At 42.4% G+C, this 25,586-nt stretch overlaps 1 pseudogene; it reads left to right on the top strand.

Annotated features, from left to right (window-relative positions):
* Positions 1-2,770: 2,770 nt before the first annotated feature.
* LOC101760419 lies at positions 2,771-5,678 on the top strand (annotated as a pseudogene).
* Positions 5,679-25,586: the final 19,908 nt, after the last annotated feature.

The raw sequence follows: 25,586 nt of genomic DNA on the forward strand, positions 1-25,586 counted from the left end.
GCTGAGTACCCCGTACTCAGGGTTATCCCTTGTGGCTATTTTCAGAGGCACCGCAGGAATCCACCGAGGAGGAAGCCCCGAAAAATTAGGGTATTGTTACGAGTCTCGCAACACCCTTAGAAGAAATCTTGAATGCTCATCTCCCACCTGAACCCAGTTATGTTTAATTCCTAGAACCCCTGTCTGACCTGCACTGTTAAGTTTATTTCAAACTATGTCTTGTAATAACTCGTACCTCGTGTATGTATGTAAAAAAAATGTAGTATTTGTTGATGCGTTCCCATCGCGGAAACAATCTTGGTGTATGGCTATGAGACGTGATGTGGATCATTCGAGGAGTCCTAGGGACACTCGACGGACAACCGGACTTATACTGTTTTAAGTGCGTTTTGGATAATTGCTGTATCGGCAGCGATTAGGCGCATTTAAACCAGTTTAAGTTGGACGGTTCCACCACAGTGCCCCCCTTTTATCCCAATTGGTAACTCGAACCGGACAAAAGGGTGAGCTTTGTCCTGTTGAGTTTCCAACCCAGACAAAATTATCAATTGGGACAAAAGGGAGGTCTTTTATCCCGGTTGGAACTCTAACCGGGACAAAATACCCCCCTCGCTCGTTCCGCGTGCCCCCCTCCACCAGCCTTATCTCTTTTCCCTCTCACTCCCTTCCTCCTCTCACATCACCCCCTCCCTTCCCTATCTGTTCTCTCTCTCTCTCTCTCTCTCTCTCTCACGCCGCCCCCTCCCACTCCCTTCGTCTCCTCGACCCTCCCTCCCGCCGCCGCCCCCTTCCTCCCGGCGCGCCACCCCCTCCCCCTTCCTCTCCCACCGCCGCCCCTTCCTCTCCCGACACCACCACCCCCTCTGTTGCCCCTCCCCTTCCCCCTCCGCTCGCCCCTAGTGAGGGGCGAGTAGCGGGGTGAGGTGCATGGCAGCGTTCGGCGTCCGACGTCTAGCGGTGGCGGGAGTGCTCGCCCCCCTCTCTCTCCCTCTCCCTCTTTTTTTCAAAGGTGGTGGCGGTGGCGGTGGCGGTGGGGCAGCGGGCTGCGGCGGCGGGAGTGCTCGCCCCCTCTCTCCCTCTCCCCCCATCTCCCTCTCTCTCCTTCTTTTTCTTGCATAGGTGGTGGCGGCAGTGGCGGGCCGGGTGAGCGGCGGGTGTGGCGGTGGCGGTGGCGGACATGGCGAGCGGTGGTGGTGGCGGCGGGCGTGGTGGTGGCTGTGGGTGGCGTGGCGAGCAATGGGCGGCGTGGTGGCGGCGGGCATGGCGGTGGTGGTGGCGATGGCGGCGTGGTGGCTGCGGTGATGGTAGTGGCGTGGTGGTGGCAGCGGTGGGGCAAGCCATGGGCAGCGTGGCTGAGGCGCGTGTAGGGTAGGGGGCTTTTTTTATTTTTTTCAAAATTTTTTAGTACTAAAGGGGTCTTTAGTCCCAGTTGAGGGACCCGGGACTAAAGATCCCCTTTCATCTCGATTACTTTATCCCGGATGGATTTTCGGGAGATTAGCCCCTACTAACCGGGACTAAAGGCGAGTTTTCTACCAGTGCCCATATGTCAGAATTAAGAAGGGGCTTAGAAGTAGGGACCCTTGCTAGACTTGGATGGAAAAATAGAGCTTTAGAAAAGTAAGGAGTCCTTACTCAAGAAATAGGGGCCTTCGAGTAGGGCTATCGTTGGAGTTGATCTAAGAAAATCATCGCTACCATGAAAGCCTTCAAAAAGATTTGGGTTTCAAAGACAACTTAGAGTCTACAGGACTTAGCAGGATTTGAAGACTTGGGCTCGGTCATTGAGTTCAATGGGGCCGTTGGGGTTGGGTGTGCATGTCTTAGAGTCTACAGGACTTAGTAGGATTTGAAGACTTGGGCTCGGTCATTGAGTTCAATGGGGCCGTTGGGGTTGGGTGTGCATGCCTGGGTCCTCGAGAATCGCAACAGTCTATGGTGACGCATGACGCATGACGAACATTTCTTTGCTAGCGTGCACACTCTGACCTTGTAGAATACTCCTAACTATTAGCGGATAGTTTGGCATATGTGACCATGACATTGTACCACGCACAAATATAAAGACTACTCTTGAATCATAGATAAAACCATGCTCATTCTTAGCACGTGACATTCAATATCCGGCCTCATCCCATGTATATCATAATCATAATCGTGTACTTTTGGGATTCTATGCATGTTATATGTATAATACACGAAGAAGAAATATCATGGTGTGCAAATTTATTTTATCGTCTGACTTTTTGTATTTTATATAAATATATGTGGAAATTGATTATTAAAATATTAGTTTTTATAAAAATATTTGACAATAGATGCAGTGCTACTTATTTTACTATAAATATATAACCAAAAGATGGTAGACCCTCTAAAGAATTTGTTATAGAGGCTTGGCCCATTTAGTATCCAACAAATGGAAAAGACAACGAATGTTGCCTGAGACAGGGAGGACAACGAGATCTCACAGGCTTTAGGGTAAGATATGGCTTCTTTAAAGACGAAAAATGTGTGATGCACAGTGTCAGTAGATTAATCACATGGAGCAGATGGTTGCAGTGATGGGCCTGTGGTCATTAAGGGCAGACAAAGGAGGAGAACATATGCGTGGTCTAGAAACATTTCTGAGAAGCAATCATTATAAATGTTTTTTAATAGAGACAAATAAACTAATCCAAATGATATCAACAACAAGGCGGTATGGACTACAAATAAAGACTACCGGCACTTTCAGAATCCGTGACCTGTTCATTCAGTGGTGTAGCAAGATAGCAATGACTGAACTACTCCCATGGCTAGCGTGGCTTCTGGCCTTGCTCCTCGCCATCTGCTTGCTTGATCTCCTCGCACATCCCCGCCGTGGCCTCCCGCCGGGACCCTACCCGCTGCCACTAATGGGCCGCGTCCATCTCCTCGGTGATCAGCCACACCGCTCACTCGCCCGCCTCTCCAAAATCTATGGCCCACTCATGTCCCTGCGCCTTGGCGCGGTCACCGTGGTCGCCGTCTCCTCTCCGGAAGTCGCACGTGAGTTCTTGCAGAAGCGCGACGCTGTCTTCGCAAACGCGGCCCGTGCCGGACGCCATGGCCAGCCACGCGATGAACTCCGCAGCCTGGCTACCCCTCTCGCCGCGCTGGCGCGCCCTTCGGAAGATGATGGCCACGGATCTGTTGGCGCCGCGCAGGCTGGATGCGCTCCCAGCACCTCCGGCGCGAGAAGGTGGAGGAGCTCGTGGACCACGTCGGCTGGCTAGCACGTGATGACGTGCCCGTGGACGTCGGCGGCGTGGCGTTCACCACGGCCCTGAACCTTATCTCGTGCACCGTCTTCTCACGTGACATGACGAGCCTGGACGAGCACGGCGAGCCTAATGAGTTCCGTGAAGTGGTGTTGCAGATCATGGAGGCTGCGGGATGCCCCAACTTGTCAGACTTTTTCCCGGCGTTCGCCGGTGCTCACCTGCAAGGCTGTCGCCGGCGGGCAGCCAAGGTGTTTGCGCGGCTGCACCGGGTCTTCGACGCGGAGATCTACCAGAGGCAGCACGGCCGCGAGGCTGGCGAGCCTAGAAGGAACGATTTCCTTGACCTGTTGCTCGACGCCGGCGAAAGCGACAACAATGGCACTGCGGCGATGCTGGACCACGACACGCTGCGGACGATGTTAACGGTAAGCTAGCACAAGGGAGCTAATTTTCTGAAAATATTTACGTGGATGAGACAGCTCCATATCATTATACAATTTGTTGTAGACCCAACAAACATTCATTTGGCTCAAGAGTAAAAATTTGTGAAACTATTATGGGGCAAGTACACAGAATGGTTGATATAGAACTGAAGCTATGAAACTGTCCTAAGAACTAAGATAAGGTGGCAACAAGTGAGCAGCGTGTAAGACGGTAGACTAGTATTAAACTATTACAGTATTACGTGATGCATTGTAAACTATTACAACAGTAGCCTCCAGATTCTAAAAAGGTAAAAGGAACTGTATAATCATCTGGATGTTCATTAAAAAACAATTAAATGATAGATACGTGATGGAATGCACGACACCAATTGAGCATGACATTATTTGGTAATTTGGCTTGGTTGCCTTTGGCCTTTGGCTAATATCTCATTGCAAAAGTAAATGAAGGACCGTTCACTAATTATGGGTATTGGAAAATTAAAAAAACATCCCAATTGTTACTACAATGTTGAGTTTTCCCCATATGCTATTGTTACCTGATTTGGAACTAACAACATTCATTTGGTTCAAAACCTTTTTGGTTCAAAACTAAAGGTTTGTGAATTACTATGGGACAACTACAAAGAATAATATGGTGTTTCACTACTGTGCACACAAACAATTTGCTGCTGGACACAACATAGAATCTTTAAGTTTGGGTATACACAAGCAAATTTAAGTCATGTTTCTGGAGTGCTCTTAGGGCGTTTTCAGCAGTTCTCCAATAAATCTTTCCTAATAACTACTTAGTTGGGATATATCCCAATATCTCATTCATTATTTTTGGGAGAGTTGCTTTTGCAAATTACCCAATAATTTCATCCCAATCTAACTACCGTATTGGGAGAGTTCGGGTGAATTATTGGTTTATCCCAATAATTATTGGAAAAAGGGAAAGATAAAGGGTATCTGCTGGAGAACTAGTTTTTTACGAACACTCCTAATATGGTAGTTAGATTGGAAAAAAAAAGACAGATGGAGATGCTCTTAGCAAAATACAGGAATGCACTGTGCTAGTTTTACCATTCAACGTGTGTCCGTCAGCAAAGCATGGTATTATATACATATCCCTGCGCACATTGCCCGAAGAAGCGGTGTCTGAAACAACATACATATATATATATATATATATATATATAATGAAATTTTACATCTTTAGTACGTAAGTACCAATGATTTAATGAATTTTTAATAAAAGTAATGATTGAGATTGTTAATTTCATTATATAATCCTTTTCTAGGATATATTTAGTGCTGGAAGTGACACAAGCTCCAGCACAGTGGAATGGGTAATGACGGAACTGCTTCGAAATCCAGAATCAATGACTAAAGTTTGCAATGAGCTTGCAGCAGTTATTGGCTCAGGGAGAATTGTTGAAGAATCTGAAATTGGGCGGCTGCCATATCTTCAAGCTGTGATAAAGGCAACTTTCCGGCTGCATCCTCCTGCTCCATTGCTGCTGCCGCGCCAAGTTGAGATGACAACAAAAAGAATGGGTTACACAATACCGAAAGGTGCTCGGGTGATGATAAATGCATGGGCAATGGGTAGGGATGCTAACGTATGGTCTGAACCAGAGAAATTTATGCCCGGAAGGTTTTTGGCCAGGGAGGTCGATTTTAAAGGTGGAGATTTTGAGCTTATCCCATTCGGTGCAGGATGTCGTATCTGCCCTGGCATGCCATTGGCTATTAGGATGGTGCCTCTGGTTCTTGGATCTTTGCTAAATAAATTCAAATGGAAGCTCCCGATTGATGTCGAAACAAACGGGGTTGACACCGCAGAAAAATTGGGTTCGTTGACACTAGTAAAGGCCGTGCCACTTTGTGCTTTTACTACACCAGTCTGAGCCACCAAATGGTCTAATTAGGACAAATAGTTTAATTCGGTACTTTGTATTGTGTAATTAATAGTTTATCAGGCACGTTTGGCGTTGCAACAATAACTTGACCACCACATACCCTGAGATGTTCTGGCAACCATAAAAAATGGGAAGATCATGTATGTATCCAGTTTGGACTTTGTCCCTGTATTATATATATCTTGTGTCTATAGTACTAATAAACGAGTATCTTACCAAGCTTCATGCTCCATCCGTCGTGTCGCGTCGCCCTACTGAGTGTTACGCTAGCCGCTGCGTCCGCCAAAAACGAAGCTGTGCCATCCCATTGAAAGGATTTGCGTCGTGTGATCTTCGGTCCGCCTGCAATCACCGCACCCCCTCCGCTCCCCTTTTTCCATATGCGATCAGTGTCCACGATTCGTTTTTTCGTCACAACCACTACTCGGACTGATTTTCTCCTCCATTTCCTTTTCCATTATTCTTCATCTTCCTCGATAAAGATCAACATCACCATGATAAGGCTATCTAGATTATAACTCCCGTTGCATACCAATAAGTCGTTGATCGTGGACCAATCCCTGATTTGTGCCGTGACCGGCAAGCTGTAGCGTTAGACTTAATCTATCTCAGCTCATTATTTACTTTATCCTCAAAATATATATTTGTCTTTTAGTTGTTACCGCAGCGATACCATGAGCATTATACTAGTTTCCTTAAAATGTATTGAATTTTTAATGTCAAGATCGTGCATTTATAAAATGATTCCATCACAATTTAATGAAGTTTTGGACAACTTGTAGATATTATTTGAAATCTTAATAGAATTGTGAATTATCCATAACAAACATGTGAATCTTTCATCTAATTTCTTGATTTCAGCTAAAATGGAACATATGTCCTTAAATATAATTTTTCTGGAATTTCTGAACTTAACCCCATTCGTGATAAATGTAGTTCAAATATAAATTAATTTTCATAAGCATGCTTAAATTCGTTTAAACCTTAGAAAATGGTAATTAAGTTTGAAATTTTTGGAAACTCTTACACAACAAAATATATGTAGTTTACTATATTTTAAGAATATATTGGTATACATAAGACACATGTTTTTACAAGTTACTTAAAAATAAGATAAATGTTTTGACATCTTAAGAATATATTTGTGTTGGCGGTCAATGTAAATAGAGTTCATGTGTACTGATGGACGTTTCAGATGACCGTGCTACGACCGGCCAGCACATATACAACTATGCTAGCGGTTCTAATCATGCTGGTCCATGGGCCTTTTTTGCTGGTGGTCGGCAACGATGTCCGCTAGTACAGAAAAACCCAAGTGCCTGCATAAATCGTTTTTGGCCTAGTGACCCTTGAATCGTCAGATCCTCTGACATGTGTAACTTGTGCACAATAGCTCAAACCCTTTAATCTGACATATACAAATTTTAGATGATCGGTCCATCAGATTATTTATACAACTTTCATACCATCGGTCCATGAGACGTACATAAACTTATCTTCATCTTGGGGATAATTTCTGGCAGTTGCACATTCATTGTCCATTCCTTGTATTGCTTGAAACTCATGAACAATTTGGTGGCATTGCTAGTATTTCATCGTTGGGACCTATTAAACCCTCCTAAGACATATACTTGATAAACATTGTAGTCCTAATGATTATGTTGTCAATAGTCACATAAATCACAAACTGCAGCCTAATATAGTGCTATTTTTTTACACACTCATATTGTACCTAAACTTGGTTGTTAGTGGAATCAACAATAAGGTTTGCCTACCATGGGTGCACCGGTGAAAACAAGCTCATGATTATGTTAGTTCACCCAAAACTATTTCTCTAGACCTTGGAATATAGGGATCTAACAAGGGCTTGAAAAATCTCAAAGCTCAAGAAACCAGCTATAGGATTGTTATTAGGTTTGGCTCGGTTTATCATGGCTCAGCTTATTGAACAAATTGAGCCTCGCCATAGCCATTGTTCATCTGGTTTTCATCATGACCTAGCTCATTGACTCGTTAGCACGAACAATAGGAAAATAGAACTACGTACCCAGTTTAATTAGTGGCATGATATTATTATGATTTGGCCAAAATAAAGTTGACATCTAGTATTAGTAAATTATTGTTGCAGTATGGAAATATCTAAGTTCTTCAAATTTATTCACTCTAGTTAGTAATTTCATAACGTCATCATGATTTGTCATCTTCAGTAGTATTACTAACATGCTTAATATCACCCAAACCCTTAACACTAGTACTGAATTATGCTCACCTCGGGAGCCAAAAAATTCACTACTGCGAACAATTCATCCATGTCATCCCATCCGATCCGTTACCCCACCAATCACCGCGACTGAACATTCAACTATCCTAGCTAGCCTGGCAGCCAACGTTCAACCAGGAGGCTCAATATCTGTCGAGGACCTAAATATGGTATTCATGCCGAGGCCCAGTTAAGGCCGCAAGGGTACCTACTACCCCTACCATATGCGTATGCGTGTTGGGTGCCTTTGGCAGGGCTTCTTGAGCAGCTCCTCCATCGACTTCTCTCGAAGCCTGCAAAACGGACGGAAGCAAAACAGCTCCATCGGTGGAGCCCCGCAAAATCCGCTGAGAGGAGCCGGAAGAGGAACGAGGAGCTCAACAAATGGGCTCCCCGCAGCTCCTCCTCATTTCCCACCTTGCCTTTGGGGGAGGGCCCGCAAGCAGGCGGAGGTGGCAGCTGGAGTTGCGCGGAGGCGGTCTGCGGCGGGGACCGAGGGTAAAGATGGTCGGCGATGGGAGCGACGGGTGGAGACGGACAGTGATGGCCAACGGAGCGAGGGATGGGATGCGCAGGGCGGTGCAGCGGTGACCGCGGGAGTCAGCAACGGGGACGACAGGAGGTGGGGGCGGGCCGCCGGAGGTGGCGGGAGGAGGGGGTTGGCCAGCGATGGGTGAGTGGGAGGCGATGGCGGCGTGGCAGCAAGGCACGAAGAAGAGAATGGGGAGGGTCGTGACGAGTGGATAAGGAAGACGGAAACGAAGAGAGAAAAAGAATAGGAAGAGAAAAAAAGAAAATAAAAGGAAGAAAAGAAAAAAAGAAAAAATAAGAATATTATGGATATTTCACCTTTCTATCCATTTTAACAATCATTTTAAACAATTAGGAGAAGCCGTTACCAAATTTTTTTGCAACGAGACAAGTCGGAGTAAAAAAAAAACTGTTCTACTGAAGAAGTCACAGTCGGAGCCAAAACACCTACAGCCACAGCCCTACCAGCCCTTGGTGTGCAACACGCTCGGATACCAATCATACGAGGTCACGCGTATGGCACATGAATCCATGTCTTCATTTAATTTGTATTTATTCCTATATCTATCAGTACACGAGGTATTCTTCGTCACGACACATATATTTTTTCCATCGCATCTGCTGAAACCCCGTGGCAAAGGCAGGGCAACAGCCATGGCGACCGTCCCCAAGAAGTTTGCGGACACCGACCTTATCCGCCGCCCGTGCTGGTGCTTTGCGCCGCAGAGGGGAGCAGCGACGTCGCGCTCGTCATCTTCCTCACCATGGCCGCGACATGCAGGGCACCTATCTACCTGGAGCGCCTAGACGCGGCCACCCTCGCGCTCTCCGGCAGGTGTTTCAATGCAAGATCAGCTGGTCGGGCTCCTGACAGCGTGTGCAGGGGGCTCCTCGACCAGTTGCGTCGTAGAAACGGCCTGACGCTGCCAGGATTCAGGTCCCTGCCGGACGACGCGAAGGTGGAGATCCTCAAGAGGCTCCGGAGCGGCGAGGGACTCGGCGAGGATCGAGTGCACCTGCAGGGACCTTAGGCGCCTCGTGGTGGCGCGCGATGGCGAGCTATGGAGGCGCATGCACTACCACGAGGCTCCGGCCGTGAAGGGGAGGGGGTGCAACACCCCATCCTTTAAAACCGCACTGCCCAGACCTTCCGATGGATGAGCACGCGTACATATAGCACCCTGCTTACATTTTCATCTTTGTAAAAAGGATAACCTAAAAATGCTATGATTGGTGGACAAAAACTAGCAAGGTAGTACTAAACATGCGCACCTATGCTCATAGGGCACTACTAGGCCATTCAAATATGGGCCGGTTGTCACACACACCCCACTCAAAGATCATCGGTCCAACTCACCCACACTTGGGGGTGAATGTCCAAGAACGTTCCTTCTTAGCGCATCACCGTACGTCCAGTACTAGCACCATATGCCATGCCATGTGTCCCATCAAGAACCCACACGCGTCATGCGCCATATGCCCGCACACTGATCCATATGCGCAACCACGACGGTCGGCTCTGATACTATTTGTAAAAGACCCCCTTTTATCCCGGTTGGTATTACAAACCGGGATATATCCCGGTTTGTAATACCAACCGGGATAAAAGGGGGTCTTTTATCCCGGTTGGTGTTTCAAACCGGGATAAAAGGCCTCTCGAGGTCTTTTTTTTTCACTAGCCTTTGCAACTGGGATAAAAGGTCCCGGTTGGTGAGCCTCCCGCCAGTGACCGAGCTTTAGTCCCGGTTGGTGATCCTTTTGTCCCGGGTCAACTTTAAACCGGGACAAAATGGGGCGCATGGAAGGTTAGTTCCCTACTAGTGAACGGATGCGAAAATCGAAAGGGCGGCGCGGCAGTTAGCGCGAAACAAGGTGACGTCTTTCTGATGGGACGCGAAAAATAAACGAACTGAAGGGGGAAGGCACTTCGGGGAGTCCTAGGGTTCCCCGGCTTAGGGCGAGCCAAGTCGCTAGTTCAGCTCGTCAGAAGATGATCCTTGGTAGCGAGGGACTACTGTTGGGGAAAAGAATTTTGTGCAGCACTCCCACCCCCTGTAGATTTCTGGACGCGATGGGCTCGTTGGCAGAGAGGACTCGTTTTTGCAGGAATGGAAGAGCACTTTGCGGAATGCCTTCACCTCTAATAACTGTATAGTTTCCTAACTCTCCTGACAGGTATTGTGTCATCGCAGGAGCATACTGTGGCCGTGGACTTTACAGTTCGCGTGGCGTAGCCGAGTCGGGGAGCTGCGGCCAAAGTCGGACACCGGGAGCCTCTGCCAGGGGGAGGGTTGCCGCGTTTTGAGGAGGCGAAGTACTTTTCGGCTGGAAAATTCGGCCAAAAACTGAACTTTTTCATTGTTCATTTGCATTTCAGTTTGGCTTAATTTTTAATTGGCTTAGAGTCTGAATTTGAGCAGATCAACACCACTGCTGTGTAGACCTGTTATAGGGTTACAAAGTTGGGTGTTTTGAACAAAGTATTAGGAGATAACTTGGGCCAAAGTTGGGGAAAAATAAGAGTTCCAAGTCTAAAAGTTCAGAGTTTGCAGTTTCAGGATGTTGTTCATTTGGCCAACTTCGGTTCAGTTTTTGGAAGCTCAAACATGTAGATATTTGAAAGGAATCACCTCCACTGTGAAGTATAAACATAGGATTACAAAACCTAGTTCATGTGGTTGAAAGGTTATTAGGCAAAAACTACAGATTTGCGGCTTCAAACATTGAAGAAAACCACTGTAAATCAGACTCATGCAGATTGTTGGTTGAGGCTGAAATTCATGGGTTTGACCAGAGTTTGACCCAATTTTTGAACAACTAAACCAAAATTTCTCACATCAAGATTATAATCTTTAGAAAGTAGGTAGACAGCATTACAAGTTTGGTGTTGGCACAAAGTTGAGTGTTTAGGCAAAATAAATTTTGAAACTCAATTTCCAACACCTAGGAATTTTGATTCAAACAGCTTGTAAATTTCAGATTTTAGTTGGTTTGAACTTGCCAACTTGTCCATGATTCAACCGTGTTCATTTAACTTTGGTAAACAATGTTTGGGTACAATTTCATATTTTTTATATTCATGCCTTTACTTAATATTTAATTGGATTTTAGCATGAACCTTTGTTGAAAAGAAAATTAAAAGACAAACAAGCATCATATGAATTAAAGACCCTTATACAAATTAATGAAGGCATAAAACATGCATGACTAATGTTAATGACATGCTTAGGCACATGATTAACACCTAAGGTGTTAAAGCTATATCGAGTGCATATCAATAGGTCAATAGATTAACATATATGTAATGCATCATCAATCGAAGGACATATTAAGATCGGTCAGGATCGACTGTTATTGTAACATGTTTATTAATGCTGAAGGTACCAGGGCAACCTTGTATGGATGCTTTTCTCTAGCCCGATAGACCTCTATTGTGACAATAGTGGTGCTATCACACAGGGAAAGGATCCTAGGTCACACCAGAAGTCCAAACACATACTACGGCGATATCACCTGATTCGAGAATTCATCGATCGAGGAGATGTGAAGATATGCAAGGTGCACACCAACCTAAACATTGCAGATCCATTGACTAAGCCACTCCCACAAGCAAAGCATGAGATGCATAGAAACTCAATGGGCATAAGATGCTGGCATAACTGACTAGCACTAGTGGGAGGCTTATGATGATGTATTCCATAAAGGTAGTCATAAGATGATGACATCATTTCAATATTTGTAATCTGCATTTTTCAGTGATATGATCCATGACTCTGTCATTATATGTGACTAGCGAATATGTGATTCGTTAGTGAAACTCCATGATACAATATTGACATTGTACTAAAATGATCCCTAGCTTCCATCCGTCATGCAGGACTGTGACGGGACTGTGACGTAGAGATAAGTTGGTACATGTGTTGGGTGGATGATCTTGTTTCACAGGTCATGGCAATATGGGATATTGCGCCAACAATGTAGGCACGTGTTAGGAACACGGTACCGGATAGACCCACTACGGGACATCGCGAATACACTGCTATCGATGAGTCTCGTAACGACACGCATATTACGTCCTCTGACCTGAGATCGGTGCAGAGTCCTGGATTGTGGAGAATCGCATTTTGGGGTTGCTGAACGCTATTCCGTAACTGGATAGGTCTAAAAGCAATTTTCAGATGTGGTTGAAGCAAGTCGTAGGGTGTACCGAGTCAAGAAGGAATCTGCCCCTCCCATTTCAGGGAGAGACTCCTTTGGGCCCTCTCAATGTGATGAATTGAAAGCGCATGGCCATGCGTCGACTAAAGGTTAGTTGATCAGAAAAGTTCTTCACTGAGCGAGAAATGGCTAAGAATAAGGGTAGCACTTCATTCGCCTTATACTTGACTAGATGTCGTGTGGCAGAAGGATATAATATTGGCGAGTGTTACAGGTTATGCAAAATATGATCTTCGTGAACCCTCGGGACTCAGTATGCCTTGCTAGAGGCCAATGCTGACTATTGATCGGAAATGGTTTCCGAGTCATGTTCGTTGGTTGCATGAACCTACGGGGTCACTCGCTTAAGGGATTGGAACACATGGATGCTTGCATAATTTATTCTTGTGCAAGTGGGAGACTGTTGGATGCCCAAGAGGGCCTAGCCCAATTGGCAAATGCAGGCCCAATTAGCAAGCATTATTTATATGCTAATCACCGGCCACTTGATTAACCCTAAGGTTAATTCACTACTAGATTTTTGGTCTAATGTAACAGCGGACAAACGTTGCAATATGCCCAAAATCGATGCAATATCTAGCAATTGCAACGGCGACTGGTTGGTTGGCTGGCGTGGCAAGTACTGGCGTGGCAATAGCTCTTTGCAACTTTTTTTGTGGGCCGTTGCAACTTATGGTAATTGCCACACACATTTTTGTTGCATTATAGAGTATGGCAACGGAGGATTTCGTTGCATTAGCATGTATTGCAACGCAAGCAGTCATTGCTATAGTACGTAGTTGCAACATACAAACTCTGTGGTAATACGGTATTTCGCAACGATTTACATGGTGGCAATAGAATATATTACCACGGAAATTTGACGTTGTGACATATCCTATGGCAACTAAATTTTTTTTGTGGAAATAAACTATATTGCAATGGAAGCATTTTCAGTGGCAATAATTAGTTTTGCAACGGAAACATGTTTGGTGACTGATCCTATGGCAACACAATTGCTTTTGTGGCAATAATTTATATTGCCACGGAAACATGTTTGGTGGTGATAATTCAGTTTGCATTTATAAATGCAATATATCATTTTATTTTCAAATAGGTTAATAATACCTAAATAAATTATCCATGACATTGCATTGGCAATTAATTCTTTGCTTCACCAAAAAGAAGCTGAGTACTTCATTCAACAATGTTGATAAAGAAACACAGACAAAGTGACAATATCATACAATTATTTCTAAATTTTTTTACAAACAACTAAAACCTACGCTTCATTGCCCGTTCTTGTGCCTCTCTCCATCGCAGCTTCACTTCTCCCTTGAAAAGTTACATCACAAGGTTGTTTCAGATATAAACTTGTAGCTTTCTTCACCTACAACTTTCAGATTTGAGCTTCACTTCTCCCTGAAAAAGTTACATCACCAGGTTGTTTCATATTTGAACTTGCAGCTTTCTTCACCTACAACTTTCAGATTTGACCCAGCAGACGCTCCAGTTTCGCCTCCAACTCAGTATGCTTTATCTTCATCTCGTCTTGGTCCCTTGCATGTTCTGTTTCCTGCAGTTTCTTTGACATGTCATCCATTTGTGATCGAAGCTCGACAAATAAATTCGGAATAGTCTAACGACCATATCAATGATTAGAATATGGTCACAATCAGAACAGCAAATATTATTAAAGGGCAAGCTAATTACTGTAACAAGTAGAAAGGCAAAACAGTAAAAGCAAGATTTAATAACTACTATAGATAAAGGCTAAAGGACACAAACATACTAATCCTAGAGCTCAAATGGAAAACATGCTGAAGAATACAAGCTGATGGTTCATCGTATCAGTCATGGATGATTGAAACAGTGAGCTCAATAAAATCAATGATTATCCAATATTAATACTGCTGTATGACAGTGACCCTCCAAACATTCTAAGCTGAGCTTCCTCGATGCAATGCTACTGGTGACCAATCAAAACAGCAACAAAGACATAAACTAGCTGCTGCTCTCCACCGAATGAACTGCAGGAATGGTAATACAGGCAGCTACAGAGCTAGGCAATTAATGAGTCCAACTTCCTATAAACCAATGAGCTGTAGCAGGGGAATTATGGGCCTGTTCGCTTCAGCTTATTCAGCCGGCTTATCATCCACCAAACAGTGTTTTTCTCTCACAACAAATCAGCCGTTTCGACTTTTCAGCCGGCTTATAAGCTGAAGCGAACAGGCCCAAGCTACTGCAACACTGATCCTCACCAGATGCTGCTGCTCATCGAGTCAATCAATCTCTGAACAAACCTAAGGGCATGTACAACAGTTTAGACAGCAGCTATCTATTTAATTTGTCATGTCAAACACAGACAACTAAAAAGACAGTTTGTACAGTGAGCCGTCTATTTAGCTATCTGCGAACTATTTAATTGATTCTTAAAAACGGTGATCAAATGTACACTTGATCTTTGTAGCCATTTTGGTGCTTAATTGAGAGAATGCATGATAGCAGTTTCCACATTCATTCACACAAGATAGCAGTTCACAAAAATAAAGAGTTCAACTAACACGAGATAGCGGTTCACAAAAATCTTTCACCATGAGAAGACTGACCGACAGATAATTATGTAGCATTCAAACACTTACCAAGCTAACAGAAATCATATTACCAAGCTAACGGAAATCATATTGCCTCAGTTGTAATCTGAAAATAATTTCTTCTTCAAACACCTCATTGTATTTGCATGCTCCAACTTACTTCATCGGACATCAATGCTACGTCAATTGCGAGAAGGCGGTTATAGGACTTTTATCCCTGCAAAAATTTACATGCATAGGGAAACTTTCAATTGCTTGAATTCTTGACACTGAATGACTGAATAATAAATAAATTAACACAAGTTGCAGAAACAACAAGATTCACACAAGCATGTTTATCCATGTGTTAGCAGAAAAATGCAGTTGATGCCGTCAGCTCAGATAAAATTAGATGTAATAGTTCTAACAACTAAAAAAATCTGACAGCGGTAGAGCAGAGATCTCCAGCCTCCAGGCGTTGCAATTTCTAACATACAGGCCTCAATTGCAATTTCACCACCTGTACATGTTCAGTAGTACTGACCCCAACTGAAAGCGATCATCAGGAGTCAAGCTGCCCTGCCACCAACTTTCTTTACCCATGAATTAGACATCACCCCTGATACAATCAAATCATGCAGTCCAATAGTCCATACACCATACACATGACTACTTCCAAACAACAAATTCCTTGAAAATGCAATACATTACTCTCTCTCTTTTCCTATCTTCTTTTTTTCAATTAAACTGTTGCAGATAAGAATATTCAGACATTCAGTCGTATAACCTTTTAAAATGGCACAGCGAACCTAAGCAGCAGGCAGGTCTTATTAACAGGAATATCACCACTTTGCTAACGTTCAGAAGATTAACTTGACATCAGAAGTTCCAGCTGTCAACTACCCATTCAAATTCTCATAGGCTGTTATTTTAAAGATTCATTAGAAGGCATAAGGCTGTTATTTAGCATTTTGTACCTAGCAGAAGATGCATAAAAAACAGAACAAATAAGACATGCCCCATGGTCTCCTCTTTCTGACAGAGGTAGAGCAGAGAAGGATCTAATACTAAACAGCAAGAAGAATCTAACAAATCTACTGAGCAACTATCACTGCATCCAACAGGTAATATACTTGATAATTTTTTTTCAACCATGACCTAACAGACATAGCTAAGGGCAATGAAGAAACGATTCAAGATAGCAGGCAAAACGAACTGAAGGACATATGGTTCTTTAGATGAAGATGATAGCAGGCAAAACGAACTTGAGCAGATCCCGCGCCGCCACCGCTGCTTCTCCGCTTGCCAATCATGGAAATGCACTCAGCCGGTCGCCAGCACCGCGATGGCGGCAGATCAAGGTGAGGGCGATGGGCCTGGGTGTCGGATCGAGGCGAATCAATCAGTTGGGTACTAGAGGAAAATGATTAGGGTTAGATTAGAGTTACCATCACATAGCGGCCGCACGGATCCTGATGCCATAGCCCGCCGCCGCAGTGACGATATGATCCACCACCGTTCGCACTGCGGGCCACGCCTCCACCAGCGGACAGAAGAGCGAGAGATGGAGGCAGCTCTTGGGGAAGAGCAAGAGGCGCGCGCGGTGGCTAGTTTGAGGGGTGGCGACGGGATGAGGAGAGGAGCACGGCAGCGGATCATAGGTGGGGTTAGGGAGGGCGGCGGCAGATCTGGGGAAGAGCGAGGTCCAAGGAGGTGGAGTCGTGGAGAAGATAGAGGAGACGAGCGGCGAAGGAGAAAAAGAGATAAGGTTGTTTGGCGGGGCATTTTCAATTTCGGTGGAGAGTTTGGTCGCCAAAAATTTTAGCCATATAGCGAAACATGCTCTATTTCTCAAAATGGTATAAATTATTTTGAAGATTATTTAAAAATTTATAATAATTTTGAAAATTGGACATACGTAGGTAAAGACATGTTGTACATTCAAAATAAATTACAGGAGCAAAATAATTCATATTTTGTGTGAAATGGAAAAGGCAAATCAAGGTTATAATATTTTTATTGAGTTTGAATGAATTCCAAAATTATGTTACTGCAAAAAAGTTGAAGTTATGCATTTACATAGACAAAGCATATGAAATTCAGCTATTAATTAGCTTAAACCTTAGTAATACATAGAGTGGTTATGAGGATGTGCTCTCAAATGAACACTATATCAAGCATATGGTTACCTCGTTCTCAATTAAACCAGATAAAATTAATTAATAGTCACGTTGAATCTTGCTAGAGAGAAGATTGTTGACTATAAACACGTGATCTCAATAAGCACCAAATGGAGGAAGTTACGGCACTTTAATTTCTTGATGAAACTTTTTTCATCTATGTAACAAGGATATATATTGGTCGGCAACAAAATTTAATACTTTTCTAGAAAAGATTTGTGTGTTTTTTAAAATAAAAACAATTAAGTAACTATGAAACTCCAATTGCAAAGTACACAAACATTTGATTTTTTTTCCTTCCAAACTCGAACACAGTTTTGATATGTATGCCAATACTCATCTATGACCTTTTTAGTAAATTAAATATTATTATAATAGCACATGTAGTTCAAATTTTGAGTAATTATAACAAATAGGCTTAAATATATTTAAATTCTAAAATGTATATTTTTGCTTAAAAATACAATTAATTTTTACATAAATGAATCATATGGAAACAACAATATATTAAATTCTCATACCAAATAGACAAGGTTAACTAACAGTCATATCGAATCTTGCTAGAAAGAAGAAGGTTGACTATAAACATGTGATTTCAATTGAGGATCAAATGGAGTGAACCGTTATCTCACGGTGATTTTTTAATGAAACTTTTTTCATGGATGCAATAAGAATTTATTTTTGTCTCTGATCAAATTTTATAATTTTCTAACACTTCGTGCATTATTAAAAATAACAATTTAAGAACTAAAAGTCACGGCAACTAAAGCATAGACATAATTGCGAAAGGACCTCTAGCCTAGAGGTTAGAGCACCTAAGTAGCACCTAGTAGGTCCGGGTTTGACTCCCCATGGGAGCGAATTAAACGGATCTGAAATAAAAAATGATAAAAAAAGAATAGGTAGAGGCTACCCAGGCTGACTTCGTAAAAAAAAAAGCATAGACATAATTTATAAATAGGATTATTTATGATAAAAAAGAAATTCCTTTCGTTGCCCAGTGGTGAGCCTGGCAAGTTGCATCAAAGTTGTTTATGGGTTCGAAACCCCATCCATACTAACTATTTTTATTTTATAATTATTAAGAGCCACGGTCCAAATCAGAGAGAGGAGGAGCAAGAGCTCGGCTCAAAATAGAAGGCTGCGCAGGGCCGAAACTGAACTGTAAATTTATTAGGAGCCATGGGCCAAACCAGAGAAAGGAGGAGCACGGGCTGGACCCAGGATATGACCAAAGCAAGAGTAAGGACACGCACGGCCTCGGTCCAGAATAAAAGGGTGCGCAGGCCCACTTCATAAGCAGCAAGCGGGCCTCGGTGTCGCGGCCTTATTCGAGGCTTACAAAGAAATACAAATAATATTTTAGTTCTCCATCAAATTAAACTAAATCATTAGTGCAATGGTTTGGGTACGGTTTTCAAAGGTGCAGGTGAGAGCTGGATTCTAGGCACATCACTAATTTTTTGTTTCCCATTTTTTTAAAATATACTAATAACATTTTAGTTCCGTACTTTTTAGGCTTTCAGGTCATCGTTCGACTCCAGGCGCATCATCTTTTTTTCTTCTTTTTTAATTCAGTATTTAATATATGATTTACGGTTTTAGTTCCATACTTTTTAAGCCAACAGGTCATCGTTCGACTCTAGGCGCATCATCTTTTTTCTCCTTTTTTAATTCAGTATTTAATATATGGTTTACGGTTTTAGTTCCGTACTTTTTAAGCCTACATGTAATCGTTCGACTCTAGGCCCATCATCTTTTTTCTCTTTTTTAATTCAGTATTTAATATATGGTTTGAGACGACTTCAATAGCCTGTTAAAAAATATCTTTATATGCTAATAACACTATAATGGTTGCGACAAAATTAATATTTTGCAACAAAATTGAAAAATGGTGGCAATAACACGTACCTATTGCAACGAATTTTTATAAAATTTATTTCTGTAACTAACATAGAATTTATTTCTTTTACTTCGGCTCCTATCCATCACCCAACTATAAGATATTCCTTTGGAGCATCCCAAAATTAGATATTTTTTATGAACCTGTGACCTATATAGCTTCCTGACCATGAACTAATTTTCAGTGAAACGTATTGATAAATAATAATCACTTTTTTAATTTGAATAGAATTGAGTTAAGAAAATTTCCTTCGATGTATCCATTGAACATTTCAGTTTTATAGCCTGAGTAGGATATATCAAAATTTAGTAAGACCATAAAACTCTATGCTACACAATGTTACAAAATCAGTGACTTGCATGACTAATGTTCAACTCTTTCACATTCGATTTGTATGAAACTGTTACCTGATATATCAAATTTCTTCACTTCCCACTAAAAGAATCTGCGAGCGGATTCCCAAGCCTATAAAATGGTAGAGAATTTAGTTTTTTGAAAAAAAATTCTGAAAATAAAAAGAACTAAGAAATTACATTGCTAAGATATCAAACGTTTCACATTGAATTTTAGGCACACTTCAAATAGAAAGATTTAGAATTGAACCTAGAAAAGTACTGCATCAATGATACATAAGGAATTAGTTTTGTATTTACCTCCTGCCACCCCTTAACCTAGACCTTATGTGTATTGTCGAGTCTTTGAAGATTGGAAAACATGCAATAAGTTTATCAGATTTCAGAGGTTTTCCACCATAAGTCGCATACATATCACAACCCTGGATCCATGCTTTATGACATGCAGACTCAACCAACTCTTTAACAGTTGTTGAGTTGAAATTTTCTTGCATTGATACTTACTTTCCACAAACCTTGGTAAAAATCTACAGGTGAACAAAGACAAAACGAATCAGATGTGGAGTCAAAAACATTGACCTGTGTTAAACACTGATGAATATTCAAGACAAATACCTGAGTTAAACTATTTGCACAATTTGTGCTTTTCATTGCCTGCCCAGCCTTATTTACACAATCATTTCCAGATATTATCATTGAAGGAACACCTGAGTCAAGGAAAACATATCAAGATATTTTATGATCCAAAAGATGGCCTTCATGTCGTACCCCTGTACATTAGTAGTAAGAACTACAAAAAATTATAAATGTCCATAGAAGATCGATTCATCATGTACATACATTCATGTGACGGGTCTGGTACTGAAATTTCTTCAGCCTTGAGGACTGAAACCTTGTTCTCCTTGGAAACGATTTAAATCCGACAAAAAATCACTGTAAGGTGTCAAACCAATGAATAGTTCTGGCATACAAGAAACAGGAGCAGTGTACATACTACTCTGATTAGAATGTAGAGTATAAATATAATCAGTTTATGGTTTCTCTAATTCTGATTTCTCATACATATTTCACTTTTATAATATATAGGAGGGCTCTCAAGTCATATTTTTCTTTTAATAATGGAGGAAGCTAGCATATCAAGCACCGGTACAGTAATTAAATATACTCAAGAACCCTCCAAAATAGAAAAGAGACTTAATCGAATGTACCATGTAAACGCTAATTGTTAACGGAAGTTGGATGGGTCAAATATTTTCTTCTTATAGCTATATTTTTCAAAAGGCCAATAGTAACATGATCTTTGCATGTCAGATGCTGGATCTAGTTAAATATTAAAACATCAATGGTCTGAACTCATATTAACCAGGCCATAATATATAAAACCAATGCTGGAATTTTTAACATAATCTCCATTTTAGCTTCAATGCTTAAATGTAGCAACACTAAGTATTTTTAGTTACGAAAGATTGGCTCAAGCTGATTGTTAATTAAAACTTATATACATGTTATACTGAATACTATAGAGTGAAAATAAACATCTTAGGTGATGACACCATTGAAGAACAACTAGCATGGTTGGCTAAGGGTCCACCTATGTCAGTATCCACATTCCAAGGATACGAGATAAATAGGTACACATTTTGCACCAGAGCCTAAGACCAAAAAAGCACAAACCAAAATAGTGGTGTCCGTGTCGATGCAACAGACAGTTGTGGAAAAACAGACAGATATGGTGTCATTAAGGAGATATGGGAACTCAACTATGGACCTTTGAAAATCTCTTATTCAAAGTAACAAATATTTACATACGGATACAACTCGCATCGGAGTCGAACACCAATCAATCCTCTATGGGCCAACCCTGTCTTCATCTTGTTACCACCTTAGCCTATTCAGGCCCACATCGGTCGAGCTGCTATGGCTTCCAATCTGCCAGTTCCCATCGACTTCATCGACTAATCGGCCGAAACACTGTAGCTCTATCGGCCGATTTCCCTAGCCACAACCTCTTGTTTAACCGCGTCGGCCACTTTCTTCTCCTCTTGACACCGACCCTGACACGTGTCAAAAACTGGCATCAACACATGGCCCCAAATTTCGGAGTGAAACATATCTTTTGCTCTGAAATTTTCTCAACCCCAATTCCTTCCTCCGGAAGAGACGCAACAATAAATGCAGCAAAAATCCTCTTTGCTCCTGAAATCTTCTCCTTGATGATTGCATTTTTTTCGAACAGAGCGCTCGCAGGCAACCGCTCCTTTCGAAATTAGTGCAGACGGCGTGGTAAAAATTCCATATTTACCCTTCTCTCGAGCCATCCCCCCGATACTCATCTCTTCCGCCGCTTCTTCTTCCTCCAGGCGAAAAGGGTTTTCTTTCCAGCGAACCGTCTCCCAACACACTCCGGCAACCCTACTCGTGCCACCTTTAGGTGCATCCTAGTGCACCCCGGTGATTTGCTCACGTCCTTCACCGATTGCGTCAACTTCCAAGTTTCAATGGCAGCACCCACAGCCACCATGGCCTTCGTTCCTAAGGTAAATCTTCTAGGCTTTCCTCACCTTTTCGCAATTTCTGGATCTGTTCTTAGTCTTTCTTCACATTTGCTCAGGAACTCAGGTAGAGAGTCACCATCCCCATGGCCGCCACCCCTGGACTCATCGGTCTTGGCCCTATGGGAGATCCTGACCCAACTGATCTGATTAGCCTAGAAACTCACAGGATCCCATTTAAACAATCAACCATGGATTTGAACAGTTGGGCAAACACCTTCAAGTCTTGGTCGAATCAAACCTCCGGATGGAGAGATTGGTTTTTTAGGATGTCAAATTCTAATAGAGTCTTCTGCGATGAGCGAAGAATCGGTCATTGCATAAATCTGTCTTTATCTCACATGGAGAAGAATGAATCTTTGCTCATCGCGGCATCTTACTTCTGGTCCGATGCTCTCAATGCGTTCCTTTTCGGCCATGGACCAATGACTCCAACCTTGACCGATGTCCTGATGCTCACCGGCCTCGATATTTCCTCCACCGATTCGCCTTTCGATTTCTTAATCAAACCTACCCATCGTCTGGAGACAAAAGCCATCGGCGGATGGAAAGGCTTTATTGAGAAGAACATGAGGACTGAACCCATTACAAAGAAGGAGCACACTGCCTTCTTGTTGATGTGGCTGGAGAGATATCTCTTCTGTGGCAAATCAGCCGGTCCTACTTCCAACACACAAGCTTTGGCCGAAGCACTAGTTAGAGGCGCCGTAGTCCCTCTGGGAAAGCACCTGGTAGGATCAATGTACTACATGTTGCATCATATCGCCGTGAAGCTGTCATCTGGGGAACCCATCGAGAACCCTGGTGGTCCCTGGTGGTTTATCAATCTCTGGCTCAACTTATATATGAGAGAAATCTTCAAGGAGCGGATTGAGACCAAGACTTTCCCCAATGTCGAATCAGGGACTGACCCATCGGCAAGACACCGCTAGGGAGAAGATTGTTGACTATAAACACGTGATCTCAATAAGCACCAAATGGAGGAAGTTACAGCACTTTAATTTCTTGATGAAACTTTTTTCATCTATGTAACAAGGATATATATTGGTCGGCAACAAAATTTAATACTTTTCTAGAAAAGATTTGTGTGTTTTTTAAAATAAAAACAATTAAGTAACTATGAAACTCCAATTGCAAAGTACACAAACATTTGATTTTTTTTTCCTTCCAAACTCAAACACAGTTTTGATATGTATGCCAATACTCATCTATGACCTTTTTAGTAAATTAAATATTATTATAATAGCACATGTAGTTCAAATTTTGAGTAATTATAACAAATAGGCTTAAATATATTTAAATTCTAAAAAGTATATTTTTGCTTAAAAATACAATTAATTTTTTACATAAATGAATCATATGGAAACAACAATATATTAAATTCTCATTCCAAATAGACAAGGTTAACTAACAGTCATATCGAATCTTGCTAGAAAGAAGAAGGTTGACTATAAACATGTGATTTCAATTGAGGATCAAATGGAGTGAACCGTTATCTCACGGTGATTTTTTAATGAAACTTTTTTCATGGATGCAATAAGGATTTATTTTCGTCTCTGACCAAATTTTATAATTTTCTAACACTTCGTGCATTATTAAAAATAACAATTTAAGAACTAAAAGTCACGGCAACTAAAGCATAGACATAATTGCGAAAGGACCTCTAGCCTAGAGGTTAGAGCACCTAAGTAGCATCTAGTAGGCTCGGGTTTGACTCCCCGTGGGAGCGAATTAAACGGATCTAAAATAAAAAATGATAAAAAAAAAGAATAGGTAGAGGCTTCCCAAATGATAAAAAGAATAGGTACAGGCTACCCAGGCTGACTTCGGTAAAAAAAAAGCATAGACATAATTTATAAATAGGATTATTTATGATAAAAAAGAAATTCCTTTCGTTGCCCAGTGGTGAGCCTGGCAAGTTGCATCAAAGTTGTTTATGGGTTCGAAACCCCATCCATACTAACTATTTTTATTTTATAATTATTAAGAGCCACGGTCCAAATCAAAGAGAGGAGGAGCAAGAGCTCGGCTCAGAATAGAAGGCTGCGCAGGGCCAAAACTGAACTGTAAATTTGTTAGGAGCCATGGGTCAAACCAGAGAAAGGAGGAGCACGGGCTGGACCCAGGATATGACCCAAGCCAGAGTAAGGACACGCACGGCCTCGGTCCAAAATAAAAGGGTGCGCAGGCCGACTTCATAAGCAGCAAGCGGGCCTCGGTGTCGCGGCCTTATTCGAGGCTTACAAAGAAATACAAATAATATTTTAGTTCTCAATCAAATTAAACTACATCATTAGTGCAATGGTTTGGGTACGGTTTTCAAAGGTGCAGGTCAGAGCTAGATTCTAAGCACATCACTAATTTTTTGTTTCCCATTTTTTAAAATATACTAATAACATTTTAGTTCCGTACTTTTTAGGCCTTCAGGTCATCGTTCGACTCCAGGCGCATCATCTTTTTTTCTCCTTTTTTAATTCAGTATTTAATATATGGTTTACGATTTTAGTTCCGTACTTTTTAAGCCTACAGGTCATCGTTCGACTCTAGGCGCATCATCTTTTTTCTCCTTTTTTAATTCAGTATTTAATATATGGTTTACGGTTTTAGTTCTGTACTTTTTAAGCCTACATGTCATCGTTCGACTCTAGGCGCGTCATCTTTTTTCTCTTTTTTCTCGTTTGACATCGTATCGAAGGTTACGGGACCTGGATCTTACAGACTCCAAGAACTTTCAGGAGAACAAGTACCAAACTCTTGGAATGTAGAACATCTTTGTCGCTATTACCCATAGTAGCACTCGAGTAATCGCTTCAAGGCAATAGCTCATGATGACTACTCGGGCTAACCATCCGACTACCGATTTCAAGATACATTAGCTTCAACACGAATTATCAACTCAACAAGGATCACTGCCCTGGTACAAAATTTCCGTTAAGTATTTCTTTACTGGGAACCGAAGATACATCTTCAAGATACATACGAGTACAAATACTCAGAATACACAAAGACTACAAGCAACTGCCTACTGGCGGGCTGCATTTAAGCCTCAGGCTTTTACTATATCACAAGGCCACTCAGGTCTGCCGACTACAATGGAAAGGGCCCACACGCAAGGAAGCTGCGCAAAATGCAGCCATATCCAGGTCCTCTACTTAAGGCAACACCAGGATCTCCTGCATCGCCACTGCCTTGACAGCGGCAACGATGAATCCTGCGCGATGTGCCTAGAGGGAACCAAGGCTGCTCTTTTGCTAGCCTTGCGGAGCCAATCCACTCTACGGCCACACCTCCACCTCTAAGAGAGCGGGATAAAGACCGCGGCACTCATCACCCATCACCCGCGAGTTCCAGTGCGTACCCCACTAGATCACGAGCTGCAAGATGAGGCGTGCGATGAAACCTCCTACGAGGATTCTTCTAGCATCGCGGCTATCCCTACAAGCGC

Source organism: Setaria italica, chromosome IX (assembly GCF_000263155.2).
Source record: "Setaria italica strain Yugu1 chromosome IX, Setaria_italica_v2.0, whole genome shotgun sequence".
NCBI lineage: Eukaryota > Viridiplantae > Streptophyta > Magnoliopsida > Poales > Poaceae > Setaria > Setaria italica.